The 27,598-nt window shown below is 44.8% G+C and overlaps 1 pseudogene; it reads right to left on the bottom strand.

Moving 5' to 3' along the window:
- Positions 1-807: 807 nt before the first annotated feature.
- LOC113200625 (refilin-B pseudogene) lies at positions 808-24,677 on the bottom strand (annotated as a pseudogene).
- Positions 24,678-27,598: the final 2,921 nt, after the last annotated feature.

Raw genomic sequence — 27,598 nt, 5'->3', positions numbered from 1 at the left:
TCTCAGTGGGCCTTGAAGATGGACTTTTTGGTGCAGTCTGAGAAAGGCTAGAGTGGTGGGAGTTGGCGTCAGGATCACTGTGAGGGTCTAGGCCAGTGTCTGAGGTCACTAGGAGAAAACTGCAGGGAAGAGCTGCTGGTTGAGAGGTGTCCTGGGTGTCCATGGGTAGTGAAATGTACCTGGGAAAATCACCCTAGGGCAGCAACCATTTCCTGGGAGTGTGCAGAGGGCAGTGCCCAGGGGGAGGCAGGGTGTCTTGTCCGTTCCCAGTCCTCCTTGACTGCAGATAGCTGGTCCTCTAATTGCAGAGGGCAGAAGGCAGCGAGTGCCCCATGGGGCCCAGGTCATCTGTTGAATGGCACGTGTCAGTCCTGGAAGCAGGGGAGGTTTGGGGTAAAGCCTGAAGTTTGGGCTGGCTTGGGCTGGCAGGTGGTCAGAGGGGCCTGCTTGGGCTGGCGCTGTGGCTCAGTGGTACAGCACCTTCTAGCACGTGTGAGGCCCTGGGTTTGATCCTCAGCACCATATAAAAATAAATTTATGTGTCCCTGTACAAATGAAAAAAAAAATATATATACACACACACACACACACACACACACACACACACACACACATATTTAAAATGGGGGGAGTCCTGCTTGATCTGGACACTCTAGTCTGAAAGTGCTTCACCACTGGCCAGCCAGACCCCAGGGCGATATCCTCAGACGATGCTCTTGGCAGTCTTGAGCTATCTCTGCTTCACGTGAGGGAGGGTTGAACTGGCTCTGTGCTTGACTTTTGCCTCCCAGGTGAAGGTCGACTTCTTCAGGCAAAATCATAATTGTCACGAGAGTTCACACTGCAGAACACGTTGGCATTTTCATGGATCTTCCACTTGGTGGGACTGGGGCAAGAGGTGGTCAGTGGGACTCAAGGGGGACACTGCAGGACACCCACACCCCAGCTGAGAGCCTCCTTAAGGACAGGCTTGAGCCACAGACCTGAGATCCGTCCAAATCAGCTCCAAGCCCACCGGGGCTCCCTGTCCCCCCGACTCCTGCCTGGAGACAGACTGCCGAGGCCCTGAACACACCTAAGGCCTCTTATTAACAAGCTCCTTGGACTCTGAGTGTCCCATCTTGACCTGGAGCTGGTTGTGGTTTGGATCTGAAATGTCCCCTAGAGTGTCGTGTGTTGAAGGCTTGCTTCCCAGCACAGCAATGTTCACAGGGGGATTGTGGGAACTGATAGGATCTGAGGGCTCTGACCTTGTTAGTGGACTAATTCACTGACAGCTGAAAGGACTTGGGGGGGCGCATGTGGGAGCTGGAGGAAGGTGGGGGGCGTGGCTGGAGGAAGTGTGCCACTGTGACTTGCCCTGGGGGACTGTATCTTCTTCCTGGTCCCTTCCTCCCCACTCTCTTGTTCTTGGCTGTGTCGCCCCTGTTCCCACAATGCCGACTGGGCTCCCTCTAGGGAGGGCTTCATGCCTGCACAGGTGTTCCGTGGGGTGCTTTGGCCCACAGCAGGGCTGATTCCATCTGATGTGCGAGTTTCCCATCTGGGGCAGGAATCACCCCTTCCAGAGAGCCACAGGCCACCCTGCCCTTGAAAACCCTTTTCTCTTTGCTCTCCTCTGATGTTGCTTTGCACAGCTTGTCCAGGTTTAGAGGAGGACACATGGTGGGGAGGTCCAGCAGCTGCTGGGCAATGAGGGGACATCCAGGGCTGCTCAGGGAGGCTGCCTTCTGCACAGGCCCCACTCTACCCTTGGTGTATTTTCCTGGGCCATGGTGCTTGGATCTGGGACTGGGAGTGGTGCTTACCCCAATCCTCTGTCACCTCTCCCCACTGCCTAATTCTCCTGTGGACTAATTCTCTCCTGTGACCCCCGAGACAGTCTGCTGTAGCTTATGGTCCCCCAGCTCACCCTTGTCCAGGTTGTGCCAGTCCATGGCCTTGGATGATGGCAGAAGCCTTCTCTTGGCTGGTCTCCTGGATCAGGGTTGTGAACAGGGCATCAGGGCCTGGATATGAGCTCAAGTGGTGGCCCAGAGTCCATTGGCCAGGCACCATCAGGAACTACTTTGGCTCTGAGCACAGGGATACAGTTTGGTTTTGGGGGCCTCATATCCTCCTGCTTCCTGAGGGTGACGTCCATGTAATGAGCAGTGATCTTCCTAAATACCCCAGCCCCATTCTCCTTCACCAGCCTGCACCTCCCTTTGTTCCATGGGGAGCCACAGAAGTAAGAGGACCAGTCAACCAGGGGCAGACCCACTCTAGTCCCAACCACCAAGAGAGGAGGGGAAGGCTGGATGCCCAGTGCCACCTATGTGCCAGGCCTCAGTCTTGGGTACCTTGCTGCCAGCCCCCAACCCACAGGCCCATTCCCAAATGGGGGCTGGGCACTCTGATCCCTCCTCCTTACAGGTCAGAGCATAGCACTGCCTCTGTCTTCTTTATTCCCATCCATCCTTCCCGACCCACTAGAAGGCCAACTCTAGGAGGGTGGGGCTGGTGCATGTTATTCAGTTTGTGTTTGTTGCCTTGACAACCAAGGGCACCAAGAGGATAACCCCACCAGCAGCTCACCAGGATGCTCTCCTACGTGTTGCCACTGTCCACAGTCAGGCTCACAGGGAGGGTGAGCGGTTGCCCACCAGAGAGCTGGGGTGGGACCTGGAGCTGCAGAACCAAGACATGGAGCCTGAGGGTGCCTGTTGTAGTCATGAGCCTGCTCCAGCCTGAAGACCAGGAGGTGCTGCTGATGCCAAGCTGATGCCAGTGGTCCCTGGGCAGCCAAATTCCAGAGCCCTGGCACACGGCAACACCACAGAAGCCCAGACCCCAGGGCACTACAGGCCGCCATGCTGCTCTAGGGAAGTTTAGAAGCCATGTCTGAGATCCAAAGCATCAGGTCCTCTCTGAGGATGTTGATTGGGATGTGCTGGCACCAGGAGGGACATGTGGCAGTCGTGTTACTCTCCTGGCCGTCAGGAGGCTCTGAGACCAAGTTGACGCTGGCAGCTTCAGGATGGAGCTGCAGAAGCTGGCAAGGTTACTCTGGGCATGTCGGCGATCTCCTGGGTGCTGAGATAGGAGCTGCAGTCGAGTTGGTCACGGGATTTGGAGTGGGAGCTGCTGCTGCTGCTTCTGAGCTCTGTGGTGGGGGCCTGGAGGCTGGATGGAAGTGCCAGCTTCCTTGAGGGCCCTCTGTGAGGACAGCTTCCATCTGGCCCCTGACTGCAGTCTATGATTAGGCACAGTGCCAGGTGCTCAGTGATTGAACCCAGGGGCATTCGGCCACTGAGCCACATCCCCAGCCCTATTTTATATTTTATGTAGAGTCAGGGTATCACTGAGTTGTTTAGGGCCTCCCTAAGTTGCTGAGGCTGGGTTTGAACTTGCAATCCTTCTGTCTCAGCCTCCCCAGCCGCTGAGATTACAGGCATACACCACCGAAACTGGCTATGCTCCTGTCTTAAGAGTCGACTGAGATTCCTTAGTGATCACTCTTGGCAACTTGTGAGAAGCTTCTTGGCTCCTTTGGTCTTGCTCTACTAGTTGTGCCATCTTCCAGGATGGTTCAGGGCCTTGCTGACCATATATGGCTTCCTTTGGAAACATCATGGAGAAGTCCCACTCTAATGCAGACTGTGCACTGGTGGCTTCCTGTTCTCTAGGGTCCTCATGATCCCCCTGATTGGGAGGTTGAGTGACTCACTGGGTTTGCAGAGCTTTGAGAGAGGTTCTATCATTTCCTTGGTCCTGCCTGAACCTAGAGGGAAAAAATTAAAATATTGGCCACTTTGTCCTTATCCCTTTACTTCCTTGCCTTTCATCCCCAAATTTAGGTTTTAAATACTGAGCAGGACAGTTAACACCAGTCTTGAAGTGGGAGTGATGGGCTTTAACTTTAATGTCTATGATTGTATATTATCTTTCTCTGCCACTCGACCAGCGCTGGCTTCATGAAAGAAGGTTGGGTTCATAAGTAATTGCTAGGGAGTTTTAAATTAAAGAGAAAAGACTCTTATTACCATTAATACCAGCTCTGAGACGGCTTCTTCTAGCTCCTGCCTCCAGCCACCTAATGCGATGGCGAGGTTTACAGAAGAGACTAGTGAGAGAGAGCAAGAGAGAGTGAGAGAGTGAGAGAGAGTGAGTGAGCGAGAGCGAAAGAGAGAGAGAGAGAGAGAGAGAGACAGAGAGAGAGAGAACACACCAGGGAGTGGACTTTTATTGGGGAACAGAAACTTCCAGGGAAAATCCCATCCAGTGAAGGTCAAGGGGGGCAGCATCCCAATGTCAAGGGCGACAATTGGGTCTTTGGGGCAGTGGCCAGGCACGCCTCTGCACAGACAAGCCCTCGGACCTGGGAAAGGGTGGGGAAGGCAATAACACAGCTGTGTCTAAGCACCTGTTACCCAGCCAGGGAGATAACTCAAATCACATGCGAGGATGGCCTCCCACATCCTTTCATTTAATTAGGATTAATATTAGAGCTGGGAGTCAACATCATATCCTACCTGTCCTATAGGTGATGGTTATTGTCTTTAATCAACTCAGGCTGTTCTGTTAGAGTAGTACTTCTGCAAAATACTAGCAGGCAACAGTTAAAAAGTTTTACAAGGAAAATACAAGATGAAACTGATGAGAGAAAAAAAAAAAACTTGGTTTGTATAATGGCTTTGAACCAAGAAGCAGACTTTGTATAATAACTCTAATGTGTCCTTCCTATCCATTTAGCTTTCATAAAGACGTATAACTTTATCAACTCTAATACATATGAAATGCTGTACACGTTTTACTGTCATTTAAAGCTTTTTATATTAAAAAGTTACATACCTTTTATATTTCACCCAGACCTTTACATAGTTTTGTATTATTTCCTTTTTAATTTTGAGATTACAGTAATCCTTACAATAAAAAAATCTCTCTTTAGTTGAGTTAATTTTAGTCTACTTTGGAGCCATCCTACCATGGAGTAGGGTGTTCCCCTTGCTCACATCTTCATGTCATCTGCCAATTTCACTTGCTCAATGGGGCTCTCAAGCCACAAAGATGCCCCTAAACCCTGGAGACAGATTATAGGACTATCTTCAATAAATCCTTGCCTGTGTTTAGATTTCCTGTTTCTCATCTTTTTCCCACCATTTCTGGACCCAAACACTTGGCGCTGGTAACAAGGAACCCACTGGCTTCTTCCTTACGACCACTGGCAGGGAGAACTCCAGTCCTTACTGTTCCAGCCAAACAGGAAGTCTTAGAGAGGGAGTCGATTCCCAGTCCTGACCACAGCACCATCCTGCAGGAGTTAGGCAAGTTTCCAGTCTCCATGTTGCCAGTTTCCCAACAGAGCCATCCATGCTCACTGACCAAGCAAGGGTGGAACAGAAAGGGGGAGCATTATGTCACAGCTGTCACACTGCACCTACACAGCACTGTGCTAGAAACTCACCTTGAACCTGATTGCAGCTTCTCCAAGGGCATCTGGAATGGGCACTCTGGCATTTTCAAAATGGACTTTCCAAGCTGAAAGACACGGAATTTAGGGTCTTATCTGACAAATCTGTCCCAGAACTAGAGATGTAGAATTCATTCATTCACCATCTTGCAGGACAGTACAGGCAAAATTCTGGTCTCTGGGGAGCTCATACTTTGCATAGTGAGGCAAACAATAGACTGGATGATGTAATATGGTGATCAGTGCTTGGAATCAATCACATTGCAGAGTGATAGACATGGAGGTGGCAGAGAACAGACAATAATGTTTTCATTACAGACTATGTCAGCCTTTCCTAGGTAACATTTAATAGAGGTTTATAAGAGGAAAATGAACTAAGACAGGACAATAAGCTAGATAGAAAAGCACTTCCTCAGGCAGATGGCGTTGAGGTCCCAGTTCTTAACTACAACACAGCCACCCCAGTGCACGGGATGGCAGCACCCCCCACCTTGGGCAGGGCAAGCTCCCGTTCTCTGCTTCTAAAGCTGGGAATATAGCCAACTTAGTTAAATTTTAATTAAAAACATTTTCTGTACAAAAAATAAACATGAATTGCCGCCCCCAACCAGCCCGGGAGGCTAAACTAAAAGTCCTTGAGTGAATTTCCTAGGATACCAAATTAAACACAGACACACACTTTACCTTTAAATCAAGCTTCAGGACGGCTCCTCCGCTCTTAGCCTCAAGCCCCCCACACGGGAGAGCGAGGAATGTCACGACAGGTGGGCGAGAGGGAGCAGCACGTTCAAAAATGAACTTTTATTGAGGGGATCCTCATTCTTTAGAAAATTCCATCCAGAAAAGGTCAAGAGGGGCAGGGTTACAAGGACAGGTAAGGTAATTCTACCCCTGGGGCTGTGGAAGGCCACTCCTAGGCATGAGGACACATTCTGCTACTTCGAGGATGGGGCAGCCGTCTGGGGCCACTTTGAATGTGGCCAGATCACCACAGAAGTGACTGGCAGAGCCTCTACCCATCACAAGAAGGAAAATGCTGGTCACTCAGTGTGATGCCCCCCCACAATGAATGGTTAAGGTCAATGAGAACACAGGACTGTCTTGTGCTTATGTGTTCTGTCCTGTCCTGTTAGATCCTGTGATCTGCAATAAGAACATGGCCCAGGATGGGAAAGATGGCACCTAGGTTAACCTGAGGCCAACCCCCAGCTGAACAGGCTGCCTGGGCACCCCAGCAGCGCAGCTGTGACTGGTGTTCTGAGGTGTCTGTAAGGCAGGTGCTGCATCAAGGGATAACAAGCTGTCTTGCAGTGAGACACACCTGGTGTGCTGGGGAGCAAGGCGGTCAGTGTGAATGAGATGCCACCAGAGAGGACAGGCACAGGAGGTATGGTTGGAAGCTGGGGAAGGACAGTGGCTTTGGAACCATATTTTCTGTTGCAGTATGTTTTTGGTGTATTGACATAAATATAGAAAATCCTGGCAATTTACACTGGAGACAGAGGCTTGGCACAGAGATGGTCATGGTTCAAGGGTAGGTATGGGCAAGCTGGCTCTGCTGATTGATGCTCCTTCTACTATTGCAGCTGCACCCAGAGAGCCCAGTGGGGAAATTTGTTAAAATCACCATCACTGTGGTTCCTGAGCTGGATTTCAGTTTGTAGTACATGGTGATAGGACCAGGACCCTCTGCCAGAGGCTATGGGTGTGGGTAAGGCTGCCTTCCTCTAGGACCTTCACCTTGGCTCTTGACTCTCTCATGTGGTCCCTCTAGATGCCTGTGGATGCTACCCACCCAGACTTCAGTGCAGAACAAGCCCTTGCAGAGGTGGCCACTGGCCACTGTTCTCCTGCCAACAGACCACACTCTTTTTTCTACCAGGGATTGAATTGAGGGTTGCTTTTACTGGGCCACATCCCCAGCCCTTTTTGTATTTTCGTTAGAGATAGGATCTTGCTGAGTTGCTTAGGAACTGGCTAGGTTGCTGAAGGTGGCTTTGAACATAGGGTCCTCCTGCCTCAGCCTCCGGAGTCCCTGGGATTGCAGGTGTGCACCACCACACCCAGCGAAGGCTGCACAGCTCATGAGCCCGAGGCCTCTGGATCTCTTCCTACCGATGCTGGCCTTGGGGGTTCTCAATAAGCAGCAGGGGGCGTGGCTGACATGCTCATGGCAGTGAGCAGAGCTGTCACATTTCCATCTGCACTGAGCGTCCCCACACTGTGTGCTGCCGACCCATGTCACCTCCACAAGGAAGACACATGCACAGGGGACATAGTCTCGAGTAGGGCCCACTTATAGCTGAGGGGAAGAGAGGCATCAAGCCTGGGTTTCAGAGGATGGCTTTAAGGAACAGGCAGGAGGAGACTCAAGGGAAGGAAATATGAGACAGCACCCCTACTCATGAGGGCCAAGTGGACTGTGTCTGCAGTGTGGCTGTGGAGGGAACGGCAGGGTAGGGCAGCAAGAGCCCTGGATGGCTCTCCCCCACACCCCAAAACATCAGGTTTCACTTACTTCTCATAAAAGTAAGCAGGCCTCCTTCTCCTTCAGGCCTCCTTCTCCTCCTCCTTGACCCTGGCAGCATGCTGGGCTATGGACTGGCTATCAGTCCATAGCCCAGCATGCTGCCAGGATCAAGGGGACGGATACATCCAAACTGAGGTTCTGCTAGTCACTTGTACTTGGTGCTGGAAGGGCCCAGGCAACCTAGGAGAGGCAGACCACGGTTAGTTACAGTCCAACCCAACTCCTCACATCAAGGCAAATGGCTTTACCATTTGCTTTTGTTTTTCTAACTATAAAATAATGTGAGATCACCATTTAAAAGACATAAAAATGCAGAAAGTTACAAAACCCAAAACTTGTCTTTTATCCTATTTCTTGAAGTATTTCTCTGTACATTCTTTCACTTTTTCTAGACATAGAAACTCATATAGATATGTGTTTAACACTAAAAACCTATATTCACATTAAGTGATTTCAGGTAAATACCTCATACTACAGGTAGACCTTTAAGGGTCCTACTGTCCACTATCTTGTGGACTTCAGAACAGACTGCTTGGCCTCACCTCTGTAAAACTTGGGATAGGCCATCTCTGCCATGGGAGGCATTCTGTACATTGCAGGATGTGTAGCAGCTCTGAGCCCTCTATCCACTAAAGGCTGAGAGCAAACCTCTCCCAACTTTCATGACCCCAAAATGTCTCCAGACATTGCCAAATGTTCCCACAGTGGGAAAAATTGCCCCTATTCGGAATTATGGCTCTAGGAGTAAAAGGAATAAAGTCCACTGATCTTAGGTGTCTTGCATCTATTTTTTTTTAGAGAGAGAATTTTTTAATATTTATTTTTAAGTTATCGGCAGACACAACATCTTTGTATGTGGTGCTGAGGATTGAACCCGGGTCGCACGCATGTCAGGTGAGCGTGCTACCTACCGCTTGAGCCACGTCCCCAGCCCCCCAAATTTGTAACTGAACATCTTTTTTCCTTTTTTTTTTTGGTGGTACTGAGGATTGAACCCAGGCCCTTGTGCATGTGAGGCAACACTCTACCAACTGAGCTATATCTTCAGCCCGGTGTCTTGCATCTAACCATCAGCTTCCAGGGGTGGCTGGAGGGTCTTATATGCTTTCTATAGATGATAACTGAGGCTAAGGTCATGACACCAACAAATAGAGCTGGTCCTGAACTCAGCTTCCCTGTAGGGACACAGTTTGCAGCATACCAAGGGAAGGAGTCCCTGCAGGTGTGCAAAGGTTGGGGTCTGCTCTCTGTGCAGTCTCACCCCTCACCTGTGTGTCAATCCACTCACTCTTACTCCTTTCCCACACTGAGGGACCCATTTATGCTTGCAAAAATAAACACATAAGCAAAAAAATTAAAATGCTCCCCTCTCCCAGAAAGTCTTGCTAAAGTTAGGAAAGAGACAACAATCACATGGGGACAGAAGACAGGCATTGAGGGTCTGTTGGTGGTGGGAGACCCAGAGGTCAGGAGAAGCCATGTGTGTCAGGCTGTGGCAAGCAGACAAGGGACTGAGGGAGGAAATCCAGGCTCTTCAGCAGAAAGACCTCCACTGATCAGCAGAGTGGTGTCTAACCTGACTTTGGAATTCTCCTGGATAGAAAAATTTCACCAAAACATTTTGGGAACAAACATAAGGTTGCTATTGCTTTAATTTCCCAAGAAAGGATTTTTTAAAACAATGCCCTGTACATAATCATTACCATCTCATGAAGGAGATTTTTCAAAATGGGGCAGGGAATGTACAGATGTGCAATGACATATCAACACACCCAACCACACAGGAGGCATGTAAGGAACGCAACTGTCAATACATCACAGGTTCACAGACTGTGCTGGGAAAACTGCATCCGGGCCTGGAGCCACCTAGTGGTCAGAAGCTGTGCTGCTTTCCCACAGTCCACAGAGCCTGGGGAATACCTTGGCTCTTCCACCTCATTCTTCCATTCATTCCACACTCACAAACACTGCGGCATGAGTGAATAATCACTTGTCATAGGTTTGTAATTGTACTCTTTAATATACATAAAGGCCACTAAGTGCAGTTTTGAATTATTAACAAATTACACTTCACCACTATTATAAACTGTTAAAATCATCATACCTTACACTTGTGAGCTTTGGGTATGCATTTATCACTAGATACAATTTTGGATTGTAATGGGTCCACTTCATGCTGTGAACATAATCCTTTCTTCTCTGCCACTGTAGCTCATCTTAAATCTGACGTGGTTTGTTCCCCTTTCTCTTCTCCCCTCCCCTTCACTAAACTTGCGGAAAGCAAGAGCAGTCCTTTTGCCCTCCTAGGCAGTTATCTGTCCTGGAGCTCACACAGATGGAGGAATCCAGAAATTCAGACTTCAGGAACAGCACCAGAAGGCCTAGGAAACAGCTACCTCCCAACCCATGAGTGAATTATGACCCCTGATAAGGCACCTGCAATGGAGCCTTTGAACCCTCTCCATAAGAACCCTCTGTTCCCTCCAATGGGCAGAATCTTAAGTCTCTGGGACAGGAGTCCCCTGAGGTCAATAAAACTTTTTCCCTTTTTTCAAAATCACGTCCTCATTATTGGATTGGCTTTGGGGGCAAGGACTGAGCTTGGATCACAGATCCCTCTGAAGGGCTGCACCAATTGCAACATGACAGCCTTCCTCATGGGAGATCAATGGTGTGGAAAGGAAACCGGTTCTACAGGAGGTAACGATGACCACTGGTCAGAGCTACAGGGGTAATCATAAAGTCACTGTTTCTTATTCTTAAAATTATTTTAACAATAGTGCAACAGTAGTGTAAATAATGGCATGCTTAAAAAGTTCTAGAAATGAGTGACAGAGATGGCTGCATAACATTATAAGAGCACCTAAGGCCATAGAATTGTGCACTTGAGAGTTATAATGGCAAATTTCATGCAATTTTTTTTGATAATTAAAAGAAAAATGACAGCAAATTCATCTATAGATTCATCTACAAATTAGAACCCAGGGGTGCTTAGTGACTGAGCCACATCCCAGCCCTTTTTTTTCATTTTTTATTTTGAGAAAGGGTCTTGTTAATTTGCCTAGGGCCTGGCTAATTTGCTGAGGCTGGCTTCGAACCTGTAGTTCCCCTTCCTCTGCCTCCCAAACCACTGGGATTGTAGGTGTGCACCAGCCCAGAAAAACAGACACATTTCTTGAAAGACAAGAAATATTAAAGTTTACATGAGAGACAGATAATCTGAATGGCTCAATATCTATCAAAGAATTTTAAGTGGCTGAAACATTCCAGGTAAGTCTAGACTCAAGCAGCTTCACTTGTGAATTTTAACAAACTACTTTTTCATTGTACTTGGAATTAAACCCAAAGAATATCACATAGCAGGCAAGTGATATACCACTGAGCTTCATACCCACCTATTTTTATTTTGAGAGAAGTTCTCAAAAAATTTCCAAAACTGGCCTTGAACTTGCAATCCTCCTGTTCTTCGCCTCCTGAGTATCAGTATTTCTGTGTTATAAAGTATTTTCTTGAATAGTTATAGTCTGTCACCTACCGAGAGTCAGTTTTACTATCTCTCATTTCATCTTCAGTCAACTTAGAAGCTCTGTGAATGATCAATAGGTCAATGTGCTGTTAATTGACCTATTCTTATTTCAGGAACTGTTGGCATTCAGGGATGTGGTCATTGATTTCTCTGAAGAGGAAAGGGAATGCCTGGAGCCTGCTCAGCAGAATTTATACAGAGATGTGATGCTAGAGACCTACAGAAACCTGGTCTTCCTGGGTGAGTAGAGCTACCTTTCAGAATTTTTAGTTAATTAGAATTGCTCATTATATAATTTCCTTCCCTCAAAGAATGCCCTTTGGAAGCTTCTGCTTTTCATGAATGAGTTTCAGATTCTTGCTTTCAAGAAAAAGTTTTAAAGCCAGGCATAGTGGCACATGCCTGTAATCTCAGCAGCTTTCGAGGCTGAGACAGGAAGATCCTGAGTTCAAAGCCAGCCTCAGCAAAAAGCTAGGCATAAACAACTCAGTGACACCCTGTGTCTAAATAAAATACAAAGTATGGCTGGGGATATGGCCAAGGGGTCAAGTGTCCCTAAGCTCAGTCCCCATTATCTCATACATACACACACACACACACACACACACACACACACGAGAGAGAGAGAGAGAGAGAGAGAGAGAGAGAGAGAGAGAGAGAGAAAGTTTTGTCAGCTGTTACCGAGAAGAAAATGTTAATGTCATTTCTTTCTTTATTATTTGTGGTGCTGGAGATTGAACCCATGGCCTTGTGCCCATGAGGCAAGCACTCTACTAACTGAGCTATGACCCAGCCCTAATGTAATTTCTTTTTTTTTTTAAAGAGAGAGAGAATTTTAATATTTATTTTTTAGTTATTGGTGGACACAACATCTTTGTTGGTATGTGGTGCTGAGGATCGAACCCGGGCCACATGCATGCCAGACGAGCACGCTACCACTTGAGCCACATCCCCAGCCCCTTAATGCCATTTCTTTTATTCCTTATTTTCTCCCTTTCTTGAGATGATATACACCTTTCACTTTAAATCAGTGGTACTTACAGTAATTCAGTGATATGGAATGATGTGACCTACACATCAAAGTCCAAATTCTTCCCTATATGCTACAGAATAGAAGCATCAGTAGTCAGAGGGAGAATCCCAGGAAACAGTCATTTCATTTTCCATTGAACACATTGTCTCTAAGCTGTATTTTGACATCTTCTGTGGAGCAAAGTAGAGAGCTCTGAGCCATGTGCCCAGGTGGATAGAATTCATGAAGCAGAGGACACAGTTGGGCTGTCCTCTTCGTCTAAAGGTAAAGGACAAAGCCAAATTTAAACATTAGTGAAGTTATTATGGCACAGGAGTGGTTTTCCAGAAGCATAGTTTTCTCTTTTATCCCAGAAGGACACGTACTGTCCCATTTGGCATGCTTTCACCTTCTTTTGTCCCTCCTTCTCCTGCAGTGATGTCCCACTATATTCAAATCCACAGCTCACACCCTCTCATTTGCTTGTAAGGGTCAGCATGATCTGACAGCATTTCCATTATTTAGGGAGTCTCCTGCAGACCTCTGGGGAGGCCATTGTCACCTATTAGAATCATAAAACAACTTTTCTAATATCATTTATATATTTATTCATTGAAATTCCCTTATCAGAGCTTATTATGAATACTTATAATTTATTTTCTGTGGTATTATTCTGCCACATAATGAATGCCAGTGCTTCACAGTGGATGCTCATTCTGGATGCATAGTCAGAGGTGAAATTTGTAGTGATATTAAAAGAGGTTGTAAAATAATACATTCATGGTTATTCAGAATTTTGTTCATTAAATTTTCTTTTTCTTTTTTTCCTTTTCTATGTTTCATTTAGATTTCATGTTGTAGTATAGGTTTTCTCACAACAATTAATAATGTTTTTAACCTACATTTTTTGATTCATTGGCAATTTCCAATATTTCTCAAATTTGGGCAATATAATGTGAAATTAAGATATGCCTGATCCAAGCTGGGGTTGTGGTTCAGTGGTAGAGCACTTGCCTAGCACATGTGAGGTACTGGGTTTGATCCTCAGCACCACATACAAATAAATAAATAAATAAAGGTACTGTGTCCATCTACAACTAAAAATATTTTTTTTTAAAAAAAGATATGCCTGATCCTTCTTTCTATTGCCATTCAAAGTATATTTGCTTCTATTTTTATTTTTTATCACCACATAGGTGAAGAATATGGTAAAAGTTTTACTAAAAGAGAGTACCTTACTCAATGCCAGAGAATTCATCCCGGAGTGAAGCCCTACAGATGTAAAAAATGTAGCAAAGATTTTTAAGGCTTGCTTATCTTTATTGAACACCAGAGGATTCATACAGGAGAGAGGGCCTACATATGTGAAGAATGTGGCAAAGCCTTTGGTTTTAGATCAATTCTTTTTATACATATGAGACTTAATACTAGAAAGCATTCCTACAAATGTGAAGAATGTGGGAAAATTTTAAGGAAAAAAGCACACCTCACTGAACACTTAATACGGAGAAAATCCCTACAAAAGTAATGACTGTGGAAAAGGTTTACTCAAAGAGATGGCGTTACTCAACACCAAATAATTCATGGAGAAATGTCCTACAAGTGTGAAGTATGTGGAAAAGGTTTTAATCACAAAACAACACTTACACAACAGCAGAGAATTCCTACTGGAGAATATACCAGTGCATATTTTGTAATAAGGAGGACAATTGGAGAAAATTATTCTCAGTACTTGCCTGGGAAGATATGTGGTCAGCTGGACACTGGCCCATCCTGGCTCCTGTCATATGTCATAGAAAACAATGACAAAAAGACTGAAGAACCCAAGACGTTCCTCATGAATTCCCCAAGAGTAAACCCTGAAGCAAACTGAATCACATCAAAACGTTCAGAAAGATATTTTTGCCCAATATCAGATACCTGTTTAGACTTGGACAACAGCAGGGTGATATAATCAGAAACAAGAGCCCAAAAATGAGGGTGAAAAGAAAGAGCCATACTCATGGACATGGAAACCTCCCGCAGAATTTACATAATTATATATCCTTTTACTTTGGCCATCTTTTATTCTGCTCTAGAATTTATCATGGTTATTATACATTTTTGGACTAAAGGATAGAAAGTCTATGACACAGGCTCCCCACACTTCTCTACCCCTGAGTTCTTATGAGATTCTCTAAATTACACCTGTCCCTTTCTGGTCTTAACAGGAACATGAGCACATGCCACCCCACAGAGAAAAATGAAGTTCTTATTCAGGTGAGACATTTGAGTATTTACCATTTTGGTTCCCAAGCTATGCACAAAACAAAAAATATTACCTTATTTTTTTTTTTTTTTGGTGTGTGTGTGTGTGTTAGCCTTTTGGCTCAACAGAACATACACAAACATCCAGTTGATTTCAGTTGATTGGGATTTTTAAATATTGCAAGGTAATGATAAATTTTATGCATAAAAGACATGAAAGCAGTGTGTGTGTAGGATCCTTTGATTTAAGTTTCATCTACATAGCCATCAGCCATTCCAAGGGTTATGACTCCACATTTTCTGCTTGTTTCTATTCCAGAACATCTCATGCAGGAAACTGCTTTGGTTCTGATGAGTCATTTAAAGTTGTCTAAGGCATGTTAAGTTTTTTTAAAAAAATATTTATTTTATAGTTGAGCACAATATCTTTATTATTTATTTTTATGTGGTGCTGAGGATCGAACCCAGGGCCTCGCAAATGCTAGGCGAGCGCTCTACCGCTGAGCCATAACCCCAGCCCCGCATGTTAAGTTTTAATTTGGTAGAACCTGGTAGTTGCTGCAATTAAAAAAATTTTTTTTAGTTGAAAATGAACATAATACCTTTGTTATGTATTTATTTATACGTGGTGCTGAGGATTGAACCCAGTGCCTCAAGGATGCTAGGCAAGCGCTACAACCTCAGCCCAGGTTACTGCACTAGAGAATGAATAATTTTCATTTTACAGGTAAGAAATTAAGTATTGTGTTCAGATGATACATGTATATTTTAAATGATCCAACCAGTAATTCACATATCTTTCACTTCATATATTTTGCATAATTATGGGAAAAACAATCTTTGATTGCACCACATATTAATAGCTATAGTCCGTTTACTGCATAATAAGATCCTAGATCCCTGGAACATATTTTCCCCACACATCTGTGTGTATAAATCCATCATTTGCTTTGAACACATATGCAGAAGTGGGGTACCTGAATCAGTCACCCCAGATGGCTCTCTCTTTTTCTATTGGCATGTGTTCCTATTTTAGGCACCATGACATTGAATGTCACCATACATGCTTGTCAGCAAGTCATGAGAGCAGGCTTTGGAATGGGAAGTTTACATTTCTTTTTTAAATGTGTGTTGCCAAAATCTTGGTCCTTGTCTTTCAATCCATTCCAATAATGAGGACATGGTTTTGAGAAAAAAGAAAAATAGGTTTATTGCTTTGCTACAAGGGAGAAACACAGGGGAATCCTGTCTCTGTCTATCAGCAGAAACAGAAGGTTTTTAAAGGGGTGACTCAAGGAATGCATCCCATGTGTTCCCTGTTTGGAGTTTTCATTCAGTTGCTAATTTGGGAGATAGTCATTTCTGAGTTCTTCTGGTGCCATCCCCAACATATGGATCTCTTTGTTCTTATGGTGGGCATGTACTCAAGGACACACAATTATTTTCCCTAGGATGAGGAACAAATGTAATCCTGTTTCCCATCAGGTGAGAGAAGGGGAGAGGAGGAAAAAGAAACATGAACTTTAAAAAATAAGTTGCATTGGCAGAGCAGAAGGATTATATTCTAAGCATAAAGTGGACTATTGTTACAATGATTAATGTGTCGTGTTTCATTTATTTGCTCCACTATAATTGTGTAGTACAACATGAGCCCCTCACTTCCTAAAAAAACAAAAACAAAAACAAAACACAAAGTATATTTGATGTCGCCATGATTTTCCTTGTTTTCACAAAAGATAATCAGTTTCCCAAATGAACCATGAAGTAACTGCTTCAAGATGGTAAGTCTTGAGCCCAGTTTTCTGTGATAATTGAAAAATCATATACCTTCAACCAAGAATGGAGACTGCTAAGTAGATGGGACAGTCAATCAAGTGCAATAATTGTGATTACCTTATCTATTTAACCTAGGGTGACATGGAATATTGGTGGTATTTTATTAAGTTGTATGTGTGAAACAGTATTATAAAGAAAAATATTTTTTTTGGCTCCTATATCACTGAGCAACATCTCTAATTTTTTACTTTGAGAAACGGTCTTACTAAGTTGTTGGGTGTCTTGCTAAGTTGCTGAGGCTGGCCTCAGAATTGCACTTCTCCTGCCTCAGTCTCTGAGTCACTGGTATTACTGGCATGTGCCACAGTGCCTTGAAAAAAAAATACATGCACAGATCTTAAATATTCACGGAAAGAAGTTTTTTTTTTTTTTTTTACACTTGGATGATCACAAACCCAATGAGTTTTACGATATTTCTAATGCCTCCCAACAAATTTCTTGTGTTTGCCAAAATGGAATGAATTATAGTCAAAGTAAAAATGTCAACTAAATACTTAAAGTTAAAATCTTGGGGCAGAGCATTGGAGATTGAACCAAGGGGTGCTTATACACTGAGCCTCACCTCTAGCCCTTTTTAATATATTTTTTTAGAGACAGTTTTGCTGAGTTGCTCATGGCCTTGCTACATTTCTTAGGCTGTCTTTGAACTCATGATCCTCCTGCCTCTGCCTCTCATGCCAATGGGATTACACATGTGCACCACTGAACCCAGCTTAAGCAATCTAAGGGAGTTTTACAGCACCATTTCATAGCCCAGTACGGAGAGCAGAGGACTCTAGGTGTTTGTGGGCACCTTTTGTTTACTGTCTTGAATGTCACCAAAGGTGTTGTCTTTGACATGTTCTAATCTCTGGGTCTGTACTCAACACTCTTATGGAAACCTGGAGAACAGAGTGAGCACTGTCTTTTGAGCATCTCCTTGAACTGTACAGTATCTCCAGGTGCTCTGCAAAGGAAAGTGGTGACAAAAGTTGCTTCACTGGCACTCAACTGAGCTGCTGGAGAAAGATCGCTTCTCACAATATGGAAGAATCATGGGAAATGAGGGTGCCCTGCCCTAAGATTTCCCTTTAATTTTTTTTTTGGGTAGATTTGATGCCCTTTAGAACCCTCTGTAATATTGGTACTTGCTGTGAATAAGCATGTTATTAACGACTATTTGAAGCACTCACAAAGTAGATAACATACCCTCAAGTGCTGTCATTTAGATTGTGCTAGCAGAGTGGCACTGTTCATTATCTGCTCCCCAGGCACAAGCCCCTCACTCCTGGGTTCCTGTTCCCCACATGTGCTCTCACTTCACTCATTGTTGCATTTGAAACCATCAGTGTAAATATTGTCAGTCTGCTCCTCTCATCACACTCCTTACAAAGAAGAAACAGGGCAAGTGGCCAGAGTTCTCTGTAATGAAATGGATGCAGGGGCATGCAAGCACTCCAGGATTTGTTATTACAACTTTAGACACTCCAAGAAAGTGTGGGAGCATTGAATATTCAGAAATTACTCAGGCCTCTTGAGCGATTCTGAATTGCATTATAGTCTAGGACACATGTGCCCACCTAGGTCCTTTGGAGAGGAGAGGAAGGAAGTGTCAGGCTGCAGGAAAGGTCAGTTTATGTTGAAGGCCATTGAGTCTGTGGGCATCTCTCCAGTGGGCAAGGGATTCCTGTATGCCATCTGGGTAAGGATGGTCTGTTGCTGGGCATGAAGTAGTAGACAGGCTCTGTGAGGGCCTAGCTGGTGCCCAGGACTGCAGGAGATGCAGATTAAATGTGCTTGCTGGTGCGAATGGGGGTTTGTCAGTGCAGGCAGGGAAAGCACAGCAAGAATGCTGCACGGGCTGCATGATTTGTACATCTGACACTTGTGCAGTATATATAGATGATGTGTGGATGACGTGGGCGTATTTATATGATTTGTCTATACACCTGCCCAGTAGGGGCCAACAAGCTCTTTAAGAAAATAGCTGTCCTACCTTTAAATTTTAAAAACATTAATGGTGTCCAATTTGATCTAGTAAATTAAAGCAAACAACTTGCATTTGCAGAAATTAAATGCACTTAAATTTCCAAAAGTAAATATGCAAGACTATGCTACATTTTCAAATTCTTACTTTTAAAATATTCAAAATCATAAGTTTCCAACAATAATTAAAACTTCAAAAACACATTGTTCTTCTTTTAAAATTGAAATCTATTAGCTTTAAAGTTGAGTAAATTGTCAACTTTGCTCACATCTGGATCCTTGAAGAAAATGCTATTTTGAGAACCCAGAAACTCACGTAATTTTTTTCTTCAAAATTACTTGAAAGACTGCTTTGATCCCCCTTTAGCATCTCACAGGGCCTTCTGAGTTATGATATGCTTGGAGCTCTGCTTTTTCCTGTCCCACCTCTCTTGCTTAGGGTCAGTGCCCACCTGTGGGGACAAGTGCATGGAGTACTACATACGTGGCATACATTAAGGGCATCTGAGTGGCAAACCACTTGTCCTATAGGCACAGCCCTGGGCATGAGGCCCTGTGTGGCAGTCCCTGCGCTTGCTCCATGGCCCACTCCTTGATTGGTCGCTGCGGGGATAGTTGGCCAGAATGCATTGGTGGCTGCCCGTGATCTGCTTAGCTCCTCCCTGAGTACATATATATGGTAACTGCACAGTAAAATCAGACCTGCTTCCCGCTTGGTCTCCAGAGGTCTTGATTAGCCACTCCGCAGCCACACTCTCCTCTTCCCTGTTCTGTGGACCTCCTCGCTGGACGAGAGAGCCCACAGAGCTGGTGCCCGGGCAGAAGTCTGAGATAAGCCAATAAGACAGGGTGTGGCCCCCTCACAGAGCCTCGAGGAAGGGGAAATGGGGAATGTACTGGGTTCCAACACAGACTCACAGCTGCAAGTGCTGCATACTCTCTTAGATACTAGAGGTTTAACCCTGAATAAGAGGGAAGCCCAGAGGTTCCGGGATATAAACACTAACCCTGGGATCATTGCTGCTGATGTCTCTGATCCTACTATGTAGAACAAGAAGACAATGGCAAATGTGTGGCAAGCTGAAGTGAGGCAGGGGTGTACTTTACCACTACACTTTTTTTCTATTGTGACAGCCATTCAGCAAAGTTTAGGGGGCCCTGCTATAGACCCTTGCCATATAATGATGGCCCTGAGGGAAGATGGGGCTGTGAAAGACAGAGGGAAGAAGGCAGGAGTGACAATCTACAGGCAACCACAGCAGGCACAATGTCAGGTGGGAAGATACCTGTTAAGCTAAGTCTTTCTAAATGTCTATACTTTGAAAGGCAAAAAACTTTTCTCTGAAAGTATAAATCACCCTTATTACATGAAAGCCCTAAATTTAGGAGACTGAGTGAAAAGCTTTCTTATTAACAAGCTGTATTTCTAAGGCACACTTAAGAATGCTTGCTTTTAATCAGTGAGTTTAAAAATCACCACTTCCTCCCTGAAAACTAACATGACTCCACATGGAGAGTTCCCCAGTGTGTCCACATGCTTCTGATTCTGCAAATGTCAGAAAGCAGGTTTGGAGGAAAAATAGGATTAGAACCCCAGCTGGTTCCCTAATGAATGACTTAACCAAATCAACCCCACCTTTTCACGATGAGCCTTACACATCTGCCGCCACTCACTTCCACATGCTTGGCTGATAAGGGTCAGGTTCTCTCCACACCTAAAGTGACTTGCTTTCTCTACTTCATGTATGGCCAACTTCTGCTCCATTAGTGTACAATGAATTGAGAAGCTTTCTACTGTCATGTATAACTGATTAGAACTAATAAAAAAAGTGACTTGCCTGACCTCAACACTATCCCCTAAGATGAAAAAGTCTCATGAGAGCACCTCAAAGCACTTCAGAGGCCACATTCTCCTACATTCTGTCTCCTGTCACCATACCCACAGTGTTCCTCAAAGCTCATCCAAGTGTCTCCATTTTGGCAGAGCAAAGCTCTGGGAATTTTTCCTAGGATCACACCTATCACTTAGGTGTCAACACTAAGACATAAGATAGAAAATTTACTTTTACCAATAAATGTTGTATAATTTATTCTTCCAAGGCAGGTGGTATTTGTTGCTCTGCACACGATGGGACTGTAGGGTCCCAGAGTGACAGTCCTCATTGGGTCCCTGCTGAGATGCACCCTGACAAACTTGGAACATGAAGCTGACTGCATATGTCAGGATATGTGTGCCATTTGTTAGGAGCACGAGAGACCAGACATTACTGTCTGTAGAGGTCACAGGACACAATGGCTCTAAGAGGGCTTCAGTGCCTCTAAGCGAGAGCAATTCTCTCGGCACCTGTTCATCATAACAACAATCCCTGCTGTAGCTCCAGGGTTCCCAGAGAGCTCTCAATTTTTCTTTTTAAGACACCAAGAAGCCATCCACAAAAACCTGGAAATATAGCAGGAGGAAGAGCTTACAGACCTCTAATCCTGGAGCACTTGACATAATTTGGATGTATCCAAAGGAAGTATGTATGATTTATTTTTTCCAATATTGGCAGAAAAAGTCCACCTGCCTCTTTCTATACTCCAGCCCTGCAGAGACTGGCAGGAGGTTCTAAGAAGCAAAGGCTGGGTCTGGGGTTGAAGGTGGTAGGATGGTGGGGTAGTGGGGTGGTGGTTGGAGGTGGGTGAGGAGGGCAGCCTGGTGGCACTTCTGCCCCACTGAGCACCATCCCTGATGCAATGGATCAGCTGTGCTCTTGAGTTCAGTTCACACCCAACCCCACGGTGGTCACTTCCATGTATACAGTGGCAGGAAAGAAATGTCCACTATGGCTACAGTAGATGGGTAGCAAAGTCTGAGTTGTGACATTATTCCTTACACTAAATTCACCTAAGCATAATGTCAGGGGATGTTGAGCAAGATTCCTCACTTATTGAATTAGATCCAGTATCTCTACAATTTTTATACTACCAAAGTCCTAAGCTTGAGTCCATCTAGACCCTCACGATGAACCAGATCACCAGAAACATCAACATTTGTCTGCTGAAGGCGTTCCTGCACCCGCTGTCTGACAGGGTCACAGTGGATGCTGTGGCAGGGCCACACGGTCTGGAAACCGGAACCATTAGGGATGTTAAGTATTTTGCTTATGATACTCATGAACATGGATAACAGGCCATACGTCAATCAATAAGAAAAGTACGTGTTGCCTGAGATTGCAAGAAAATTCCCAGAATGAGATTAAGGATACAATAGAGACATGCCATGTGGTGCGTTTCAATGTCTCTCAGGATACAAACAACAGCCTAAGAAACAAGAAATGTTTATCCCACAGTTAACAATTTACACTAGCACCCCCAACCCCACCCTAAAGCCACAACCTGTTCAACAGCCTAGCTACAGAAAAATAATTGTTGTGCCAACAGTACAAGGACTACTGTATGTAGCTTATGGTATCCCCTCGAGGACAAGAGGCTAATAAAAATACATTACCCCACCAACAGACCCTCCTTTGCCTAGCACAGGAATTTATGATGAAAATGGAAAACACATAGTTAATATAAATGACAAATGGGTTGAGGTGTAAAGTCTGCCCTTTAATTAAAGATTACAGACATAAGAATTGGTGTGCTTTGACCAAGGATCAAGGAAACTCTGTAAGAAAGAAGTTAAATAGGTCATATAAAAAAGAAACTTACCTTGGGAATTAAAAATGAAATAATGTAAAATTAACATAGATATATTTTAGAAGCACTTCAGAGTAGTAGGCTTTTTAAGTATTAGACTTTCACTATTTTAAGTGTGTTTTACTGGGATTTTAGTTTAGAAGTAAGAAAGCTTACCAATAATCATAAGTATGCTTTAAAGTTAAAGGTTAATGAAATAATTATAGGTATACTTTAAAGTTAAAAATTAATAATAGGTCAGGAGACATAGCCTGGTTGCGTAGTCTAGCACCTAGTGTTTAAGGTAAAAACATAAAAGCTTAATCATGATTGGCAAAGGTTACAGGAAAATATTTTGAACAATGTACTCAATATCTTAGTAATCAATGTATGTCAGAAAAGATTGTAACTCTTCAAAATTATGTATATCAAAGAAGTTTTGGGCTTTGAAGCTATTCATTCGCTACCTGAAAAAACACCTGTAAAAAAGGTATAAAAATAAAGGCCCCTCCAGGGCAGCAGGTTTTTTCTGGGGGCTGCTTGTAACTTGCAACCTGTTGTCTCATTTCTTCTTTCGCGATGCCACTTCAGGGCCCCTGGATCCCCACCGGGGCTGGACCCCAGCATCTGTCTCCTCCTGGTGGTAGTGGGTCTTAGGCATAGCAGTCCTGAGTGGAAACCTCCTTTCCAGACTCCCTAAAATATTTTTGGGAGGTATTGGAATTGAACTCAGGGGCACTCAACCACTGAGCCACACCCCAGCCCTATTTTGTATTTTATTTAGAGACAGGGTCTCACTGAGTTGCTTAGTGTCTCACTTTTTGCTGAGGCTGGCTTTGAACTTACAATCCTCCCATCTCAGCCTCCTGAGCTGCAGGGATTACAGGCATGCACCACTGTGCCCAGCCCAAAAATATTTTTGAAAGCATTCTTTTAAAATGCCACCTCTGTCAGAAGAACCCTCTATTACATTTTCCTTTATGAAAAAATAGGAAAGTATTTTTCAAACTCCAAAAGATTTATTGGGAGAGTAACACAAGACATTAACCAGATGCCAAGTGTGCAAGGACATTGCCAGAACCCATGACTGTAACCAACCTGCAGGGAGCAGATGAATGCCACTGTCCCCAAACTGGGCTATCCAGCCACCTGACTTTCTGAAACGAGAGAATGCAGTGAAGTGGATTTTTTTTTTTTTACAGGTATCTCCTATTTTGGTTTGGAATTTTTCCATATCATAAAAAAGTATCTAGAGGATTCCAAAAGTTTTGGTTAACAGGAAACACAAATGGAGGTGGAAATGAAGAATGGAATGGAACCCAGTACTCTATAGATTGAAAACCTAGGGGCATCATAATCAACTGAAGCAGCACCACTTTTGTGGGTGCTGCAGCTGCAGCTGAAAAGTTTTAGAACTCAGTTTTTCTGTCCCAGAAACTTTTCCAAGTTCTCTTTTCAGGCACCCTGATGATGGAGGAAGAGCTGTCCCCCTCCCCCCGTGGTTCAGACGGTTGCTATTGTTCTTTTGCTTTGGTTATCTTTTTATTTTCTCACCATGTCAAGACTTTTGGGAAACTCTGGAAGTGGACTCCTTTGAATGATAATTTGAAAATTAAAAAAACAAAACCAAGTATCTCAGTAATCTCAAGATGTAGTAATTCTTTTTTCTTCTTCCCCAGGCTAGGCTTAGAGGTATCTCCAGGTCAGACTCTGGGGCTGGAATGAAGCCAAGGGCAACATGGCCCAACTTGCCCAGGGAGGTCTGGAGACCAGCACAGTGGAAGAGCTGGCTCAACCCCAAGCCACCACGTTCCAGGCAGCATTCATCCAAGATGAATCCCAAGTCACTGCCCGGGAACTCTGGCCTCAGCGCCACACTGGACAGGAAACTCCTCAGGTTCTTGTGGCATTTGTAATCTAGGGTGATGGTGTGGATGGTCTTGTGGTCCTTGGGGTAGAGAATGGTGGTGCTGAAGAAGGGTGTGGGCATGTGGCAGGGCTCAACGTGCACCTTAGCCTTGTAGTTGTGCCATGTGCAATTGGGGCTGCAGATGATTATCTGGCTACAAGAGGCCATTGCCAGGCCCAATGGCAGCTGCACATCATCAATGAAGTGTCGCTAAGTTATACTTGATGGAGGAAGTGTCCCTTACTTCCATTGGTAAGGAGTCAAATTCCACTTCTTCACCAAGGAACAGTGGGCACAGCCTTGGTGAGCAGCTGACAGCAGGGTGTTGGGAAAGGTGTTGGGTTCAGGGCCACTGGGGTCATCACTGCATCCAGCTCCAGCATTCCAGAGGCCACTCAGTCCCACTCCTGCTGCCACCTCCAGCCTCTATCAGCCCCCAGCCACTGGGGCTGGGGTTGGGGGTAGCTCCAATACTGGGCTGTCCAGGACGCCATCACCCTTTTACTTTGTGTCCTTCAGGCTCAGCCTGCCCACCATGACTGTGTGTACGGTGGGCCCGGGAGCACCCAGTGCAGGGGTCACTGATGAGAGAGGGGCGAGGGGAGCCCAGGCCGGCAGGGGCCACTGCCCTCAGGGCTATCTTCCCTACATGGCTGTCCGCATGCTGTCCAGGTGTTTACTTTTATCTCTTCTTCCACTCAATTTGGTCCACTATCATCCATGCTTAATATTTCATTCTACCCTGTTGTTAGGGTTTGGATGTGGTGTCCCCAAGAGCCGTGTGTAAGGCCATGCAGGAACGTTCAGAGGTGAAATGGTTAGATTATGAGAGGTACGACCTGATCAGAGATTTAATCCAGTGGTGCAGATTAACCAGGCAGGAACTACAGGCAGGTGGGCTGGGACTGAAAGAAGGAGCTGGCTGGGGGAGGCCTTTGGGGTTTATATTTTTTTCCTGGGTAAGAAGAACACACACACTCTCTCTCTCTCTCTCCTTCTTGGAGCTGTTTTCCCTTGAGGTCCTTCTACCACAGTGCTCTGCCTCACCTCTGGCCCAGAGCTATGGAGGTGGCCAACTGTGGACCGAACCTCTGAAACAGTGAGCCAAGATAACCCTTTTCCTCTCTAACTTGTAATTGTCAGGTATATTGGTCACAGCAATGCAAAAGTTGGCTAAAATAGAAATCAGTACCCAAAGTCGTGTCATCGCTGGGACTAACCTGACCATGTGTTTCAGAAGCCTTTGGACCTGGTTTTTGTGGGGAGAAATTTTGAAACATTTAAAGATGCAAGCTGGAAAGCTTTAGAAAGCTGTGAGTAGAGCTTAGTGGGCAATTCCAGTGGGAGCTCAGAAGACCAGATGCCAATAGATTGTGGACACTCAAGGCTGTATGAATACAGCCTTGTATTCAAGGCTGTATGAATACGAGGTTTCAGAGGAGAACTCATGTTCTGGCAAAGAAGTTGTCTATATTTTGTCCATGCCTTGAGACTTTTTGTGAGGCTAAATTTAAAGGTGATATACCACCTAATCTAGGAGAGAAAATTTCAAGGTAGCACAACATTCAGTAGATTTCCTGGTTATTGTTGGAGGCTTTTAGCCAAGATTACTATGAGGGTTAAAACATCAGAGCAGAATGATTTGAAAGACTTACAGTATGGCCAACAAAATTCCAAGAAAACCTGGGACTAAAGAATGTGTGATTATTGAATATTAAACCCAATAAGGAGATGCAAAGTACTTTGAAGAGACAATAGGAAGGATAGCTTAAGAACATCTCAGAAACTGTGAAGACAACATGCATCTCCAGCTCAAGAGCGTAAAGAAAAAAAATTCCTAATAAGTGGTCATGGGCTGGGTGTGATGTCACATGCCTGTAATCCCAGTGGCTCCCGAGGCTCAGGCAGGAGGATTGTGAGTTCAAAGCCAGCTTCAGCAAAAGTGAGGCCTAAGCAACTCAGTGGGATCCTGTCTCTAAATAAAATACAAAATAGGGCTGGGGATGGGGCTCAGTGGTCAAGTGCTCTGAGTTTAATATCTGGTACCCATCTATCTCCCAAAAAAAGAGGTCTTGGGGGCACCCTGCTTTCACAGGAATTACTATAATTAAAAAAAATTTATTACCAATCAGCCACACAGACACTCAGAGGTTGCTTCATTTATGATCCCAGGAGGCTTGGCTACCAGTCCAGATGGTGGAGACTTTGGTATCAACACATAGTACTGGTTATGCAGGGATGCAGGATGCTAGGGTCAGGGGGTCATTGAGTCTTCCACGGAGATTTCAAAGGAAGGCCTGGGAGGCCGGTATTGCAAAGCTGGAGTCCCTGAAGTATTCCCCTAGAGGGTGATGTATGAAGAGGTGAAAAGAAAGCCCAAGCTGTGGAGGAAACCCCTGGTACTTAAGATGCCAGTAAGTTTGGACGTCTTATGAAGAAAGCTGCAGGAGTCTAGAAAAACAAGGCGAGAGAGAGGTGTGTGGGCTCCAGCCAGCCAGGTCATAGGCGCAGAGCCCTACAAGCCCTTTGGAGCTATATCACCATGCCACGTGCCCAGGGGCCAGACATGGAGCTACAGAACTTGGTTTCCCAGCCCATGGATTTTGGCCTCACTTTGGTCCTATTCCTTCTTTTTATGCCCTATTTCTCCCTCGTAAGGAGAAGTGGAAATGTTTACTCAGTGCCATTGCACATTGAATGTATGTGTTTTGTTTTTGACATTTACTGGGGAAAAGAGCTTAGAATTTGCCTTGAATCTCAGAAGAGATTTTTGGACTTGGACTTTTGGGTAGTGCTGGGACTCTTAAGGTTGTGGGGACTCTTGGAAATGGACTAAATGTATTTTGCTTTGTTAGATGAGCATGAGCTTTTGGGGGGCCAGAAGCAGAATATTATGGTTTGAATATATAGCATCCTCCAAAACTCATACATGTGATAATGCAAGAACATTCAGAAACAAAATAATTAAATTGTCAAAGGTGTAACATAATAATTGGATTAATGCACTTGAATAGTTAACTGAATGGCAACTCTAGGCAGACTGTAGCTGGGAAAAGTAGATCACCAGGGTTGTGCTTTTGAGGCTTATATTATAAAAACTCTTAACAAAAATCTGAGCAACTTAGTGAGACCCTATCTTAAAATAAAAAAAATAAAAATGGACTGGGTGTGTGGCTCAGTGGTTAAGCACCTCTGGGTTTAATCCTCAGTGCAAAAACAAAACAAACCCCCTGCCCAAAACTTTAATAGGTGTTTTTGGTGACTCCATTTTACAAATGAACAGACAAATATTAGGAAGCTGCTCAGCCTCAATGCCCAGCAACCTAGCATGTCTGCAGGATGGCAGCACAGGTGCTGTCTCCCAGGCCTGGAGGAACCCGAGCATCCTCTGCTGTGGGGATGCTGAGCAGCCTGATGGCAGCTACCTCCCAGGCTTGTGCCCCCACCCAGCACTCCTC

This window comes from Urocitellus parryii, chromosome 12 (assembly GCF_045843805.1).
Source record: "Urocitellus parryii isolate mUroPar1 chromosome 12, mUroPar1.hap1, whole genome shotgun sequence".
Taxonomy (NCBI): domain Eukaryota; kingdom Metazoa; phylum Chordata; class Mammalia; order Rodentia; family Sciuridae; genus Urocitellus; species Urocitellus parryii.
The sequence above is the reverse complement of the archived record's forward strand: the minus strand, read 5'-3'. Positions and strand labels throughout refer to the sequence as shown.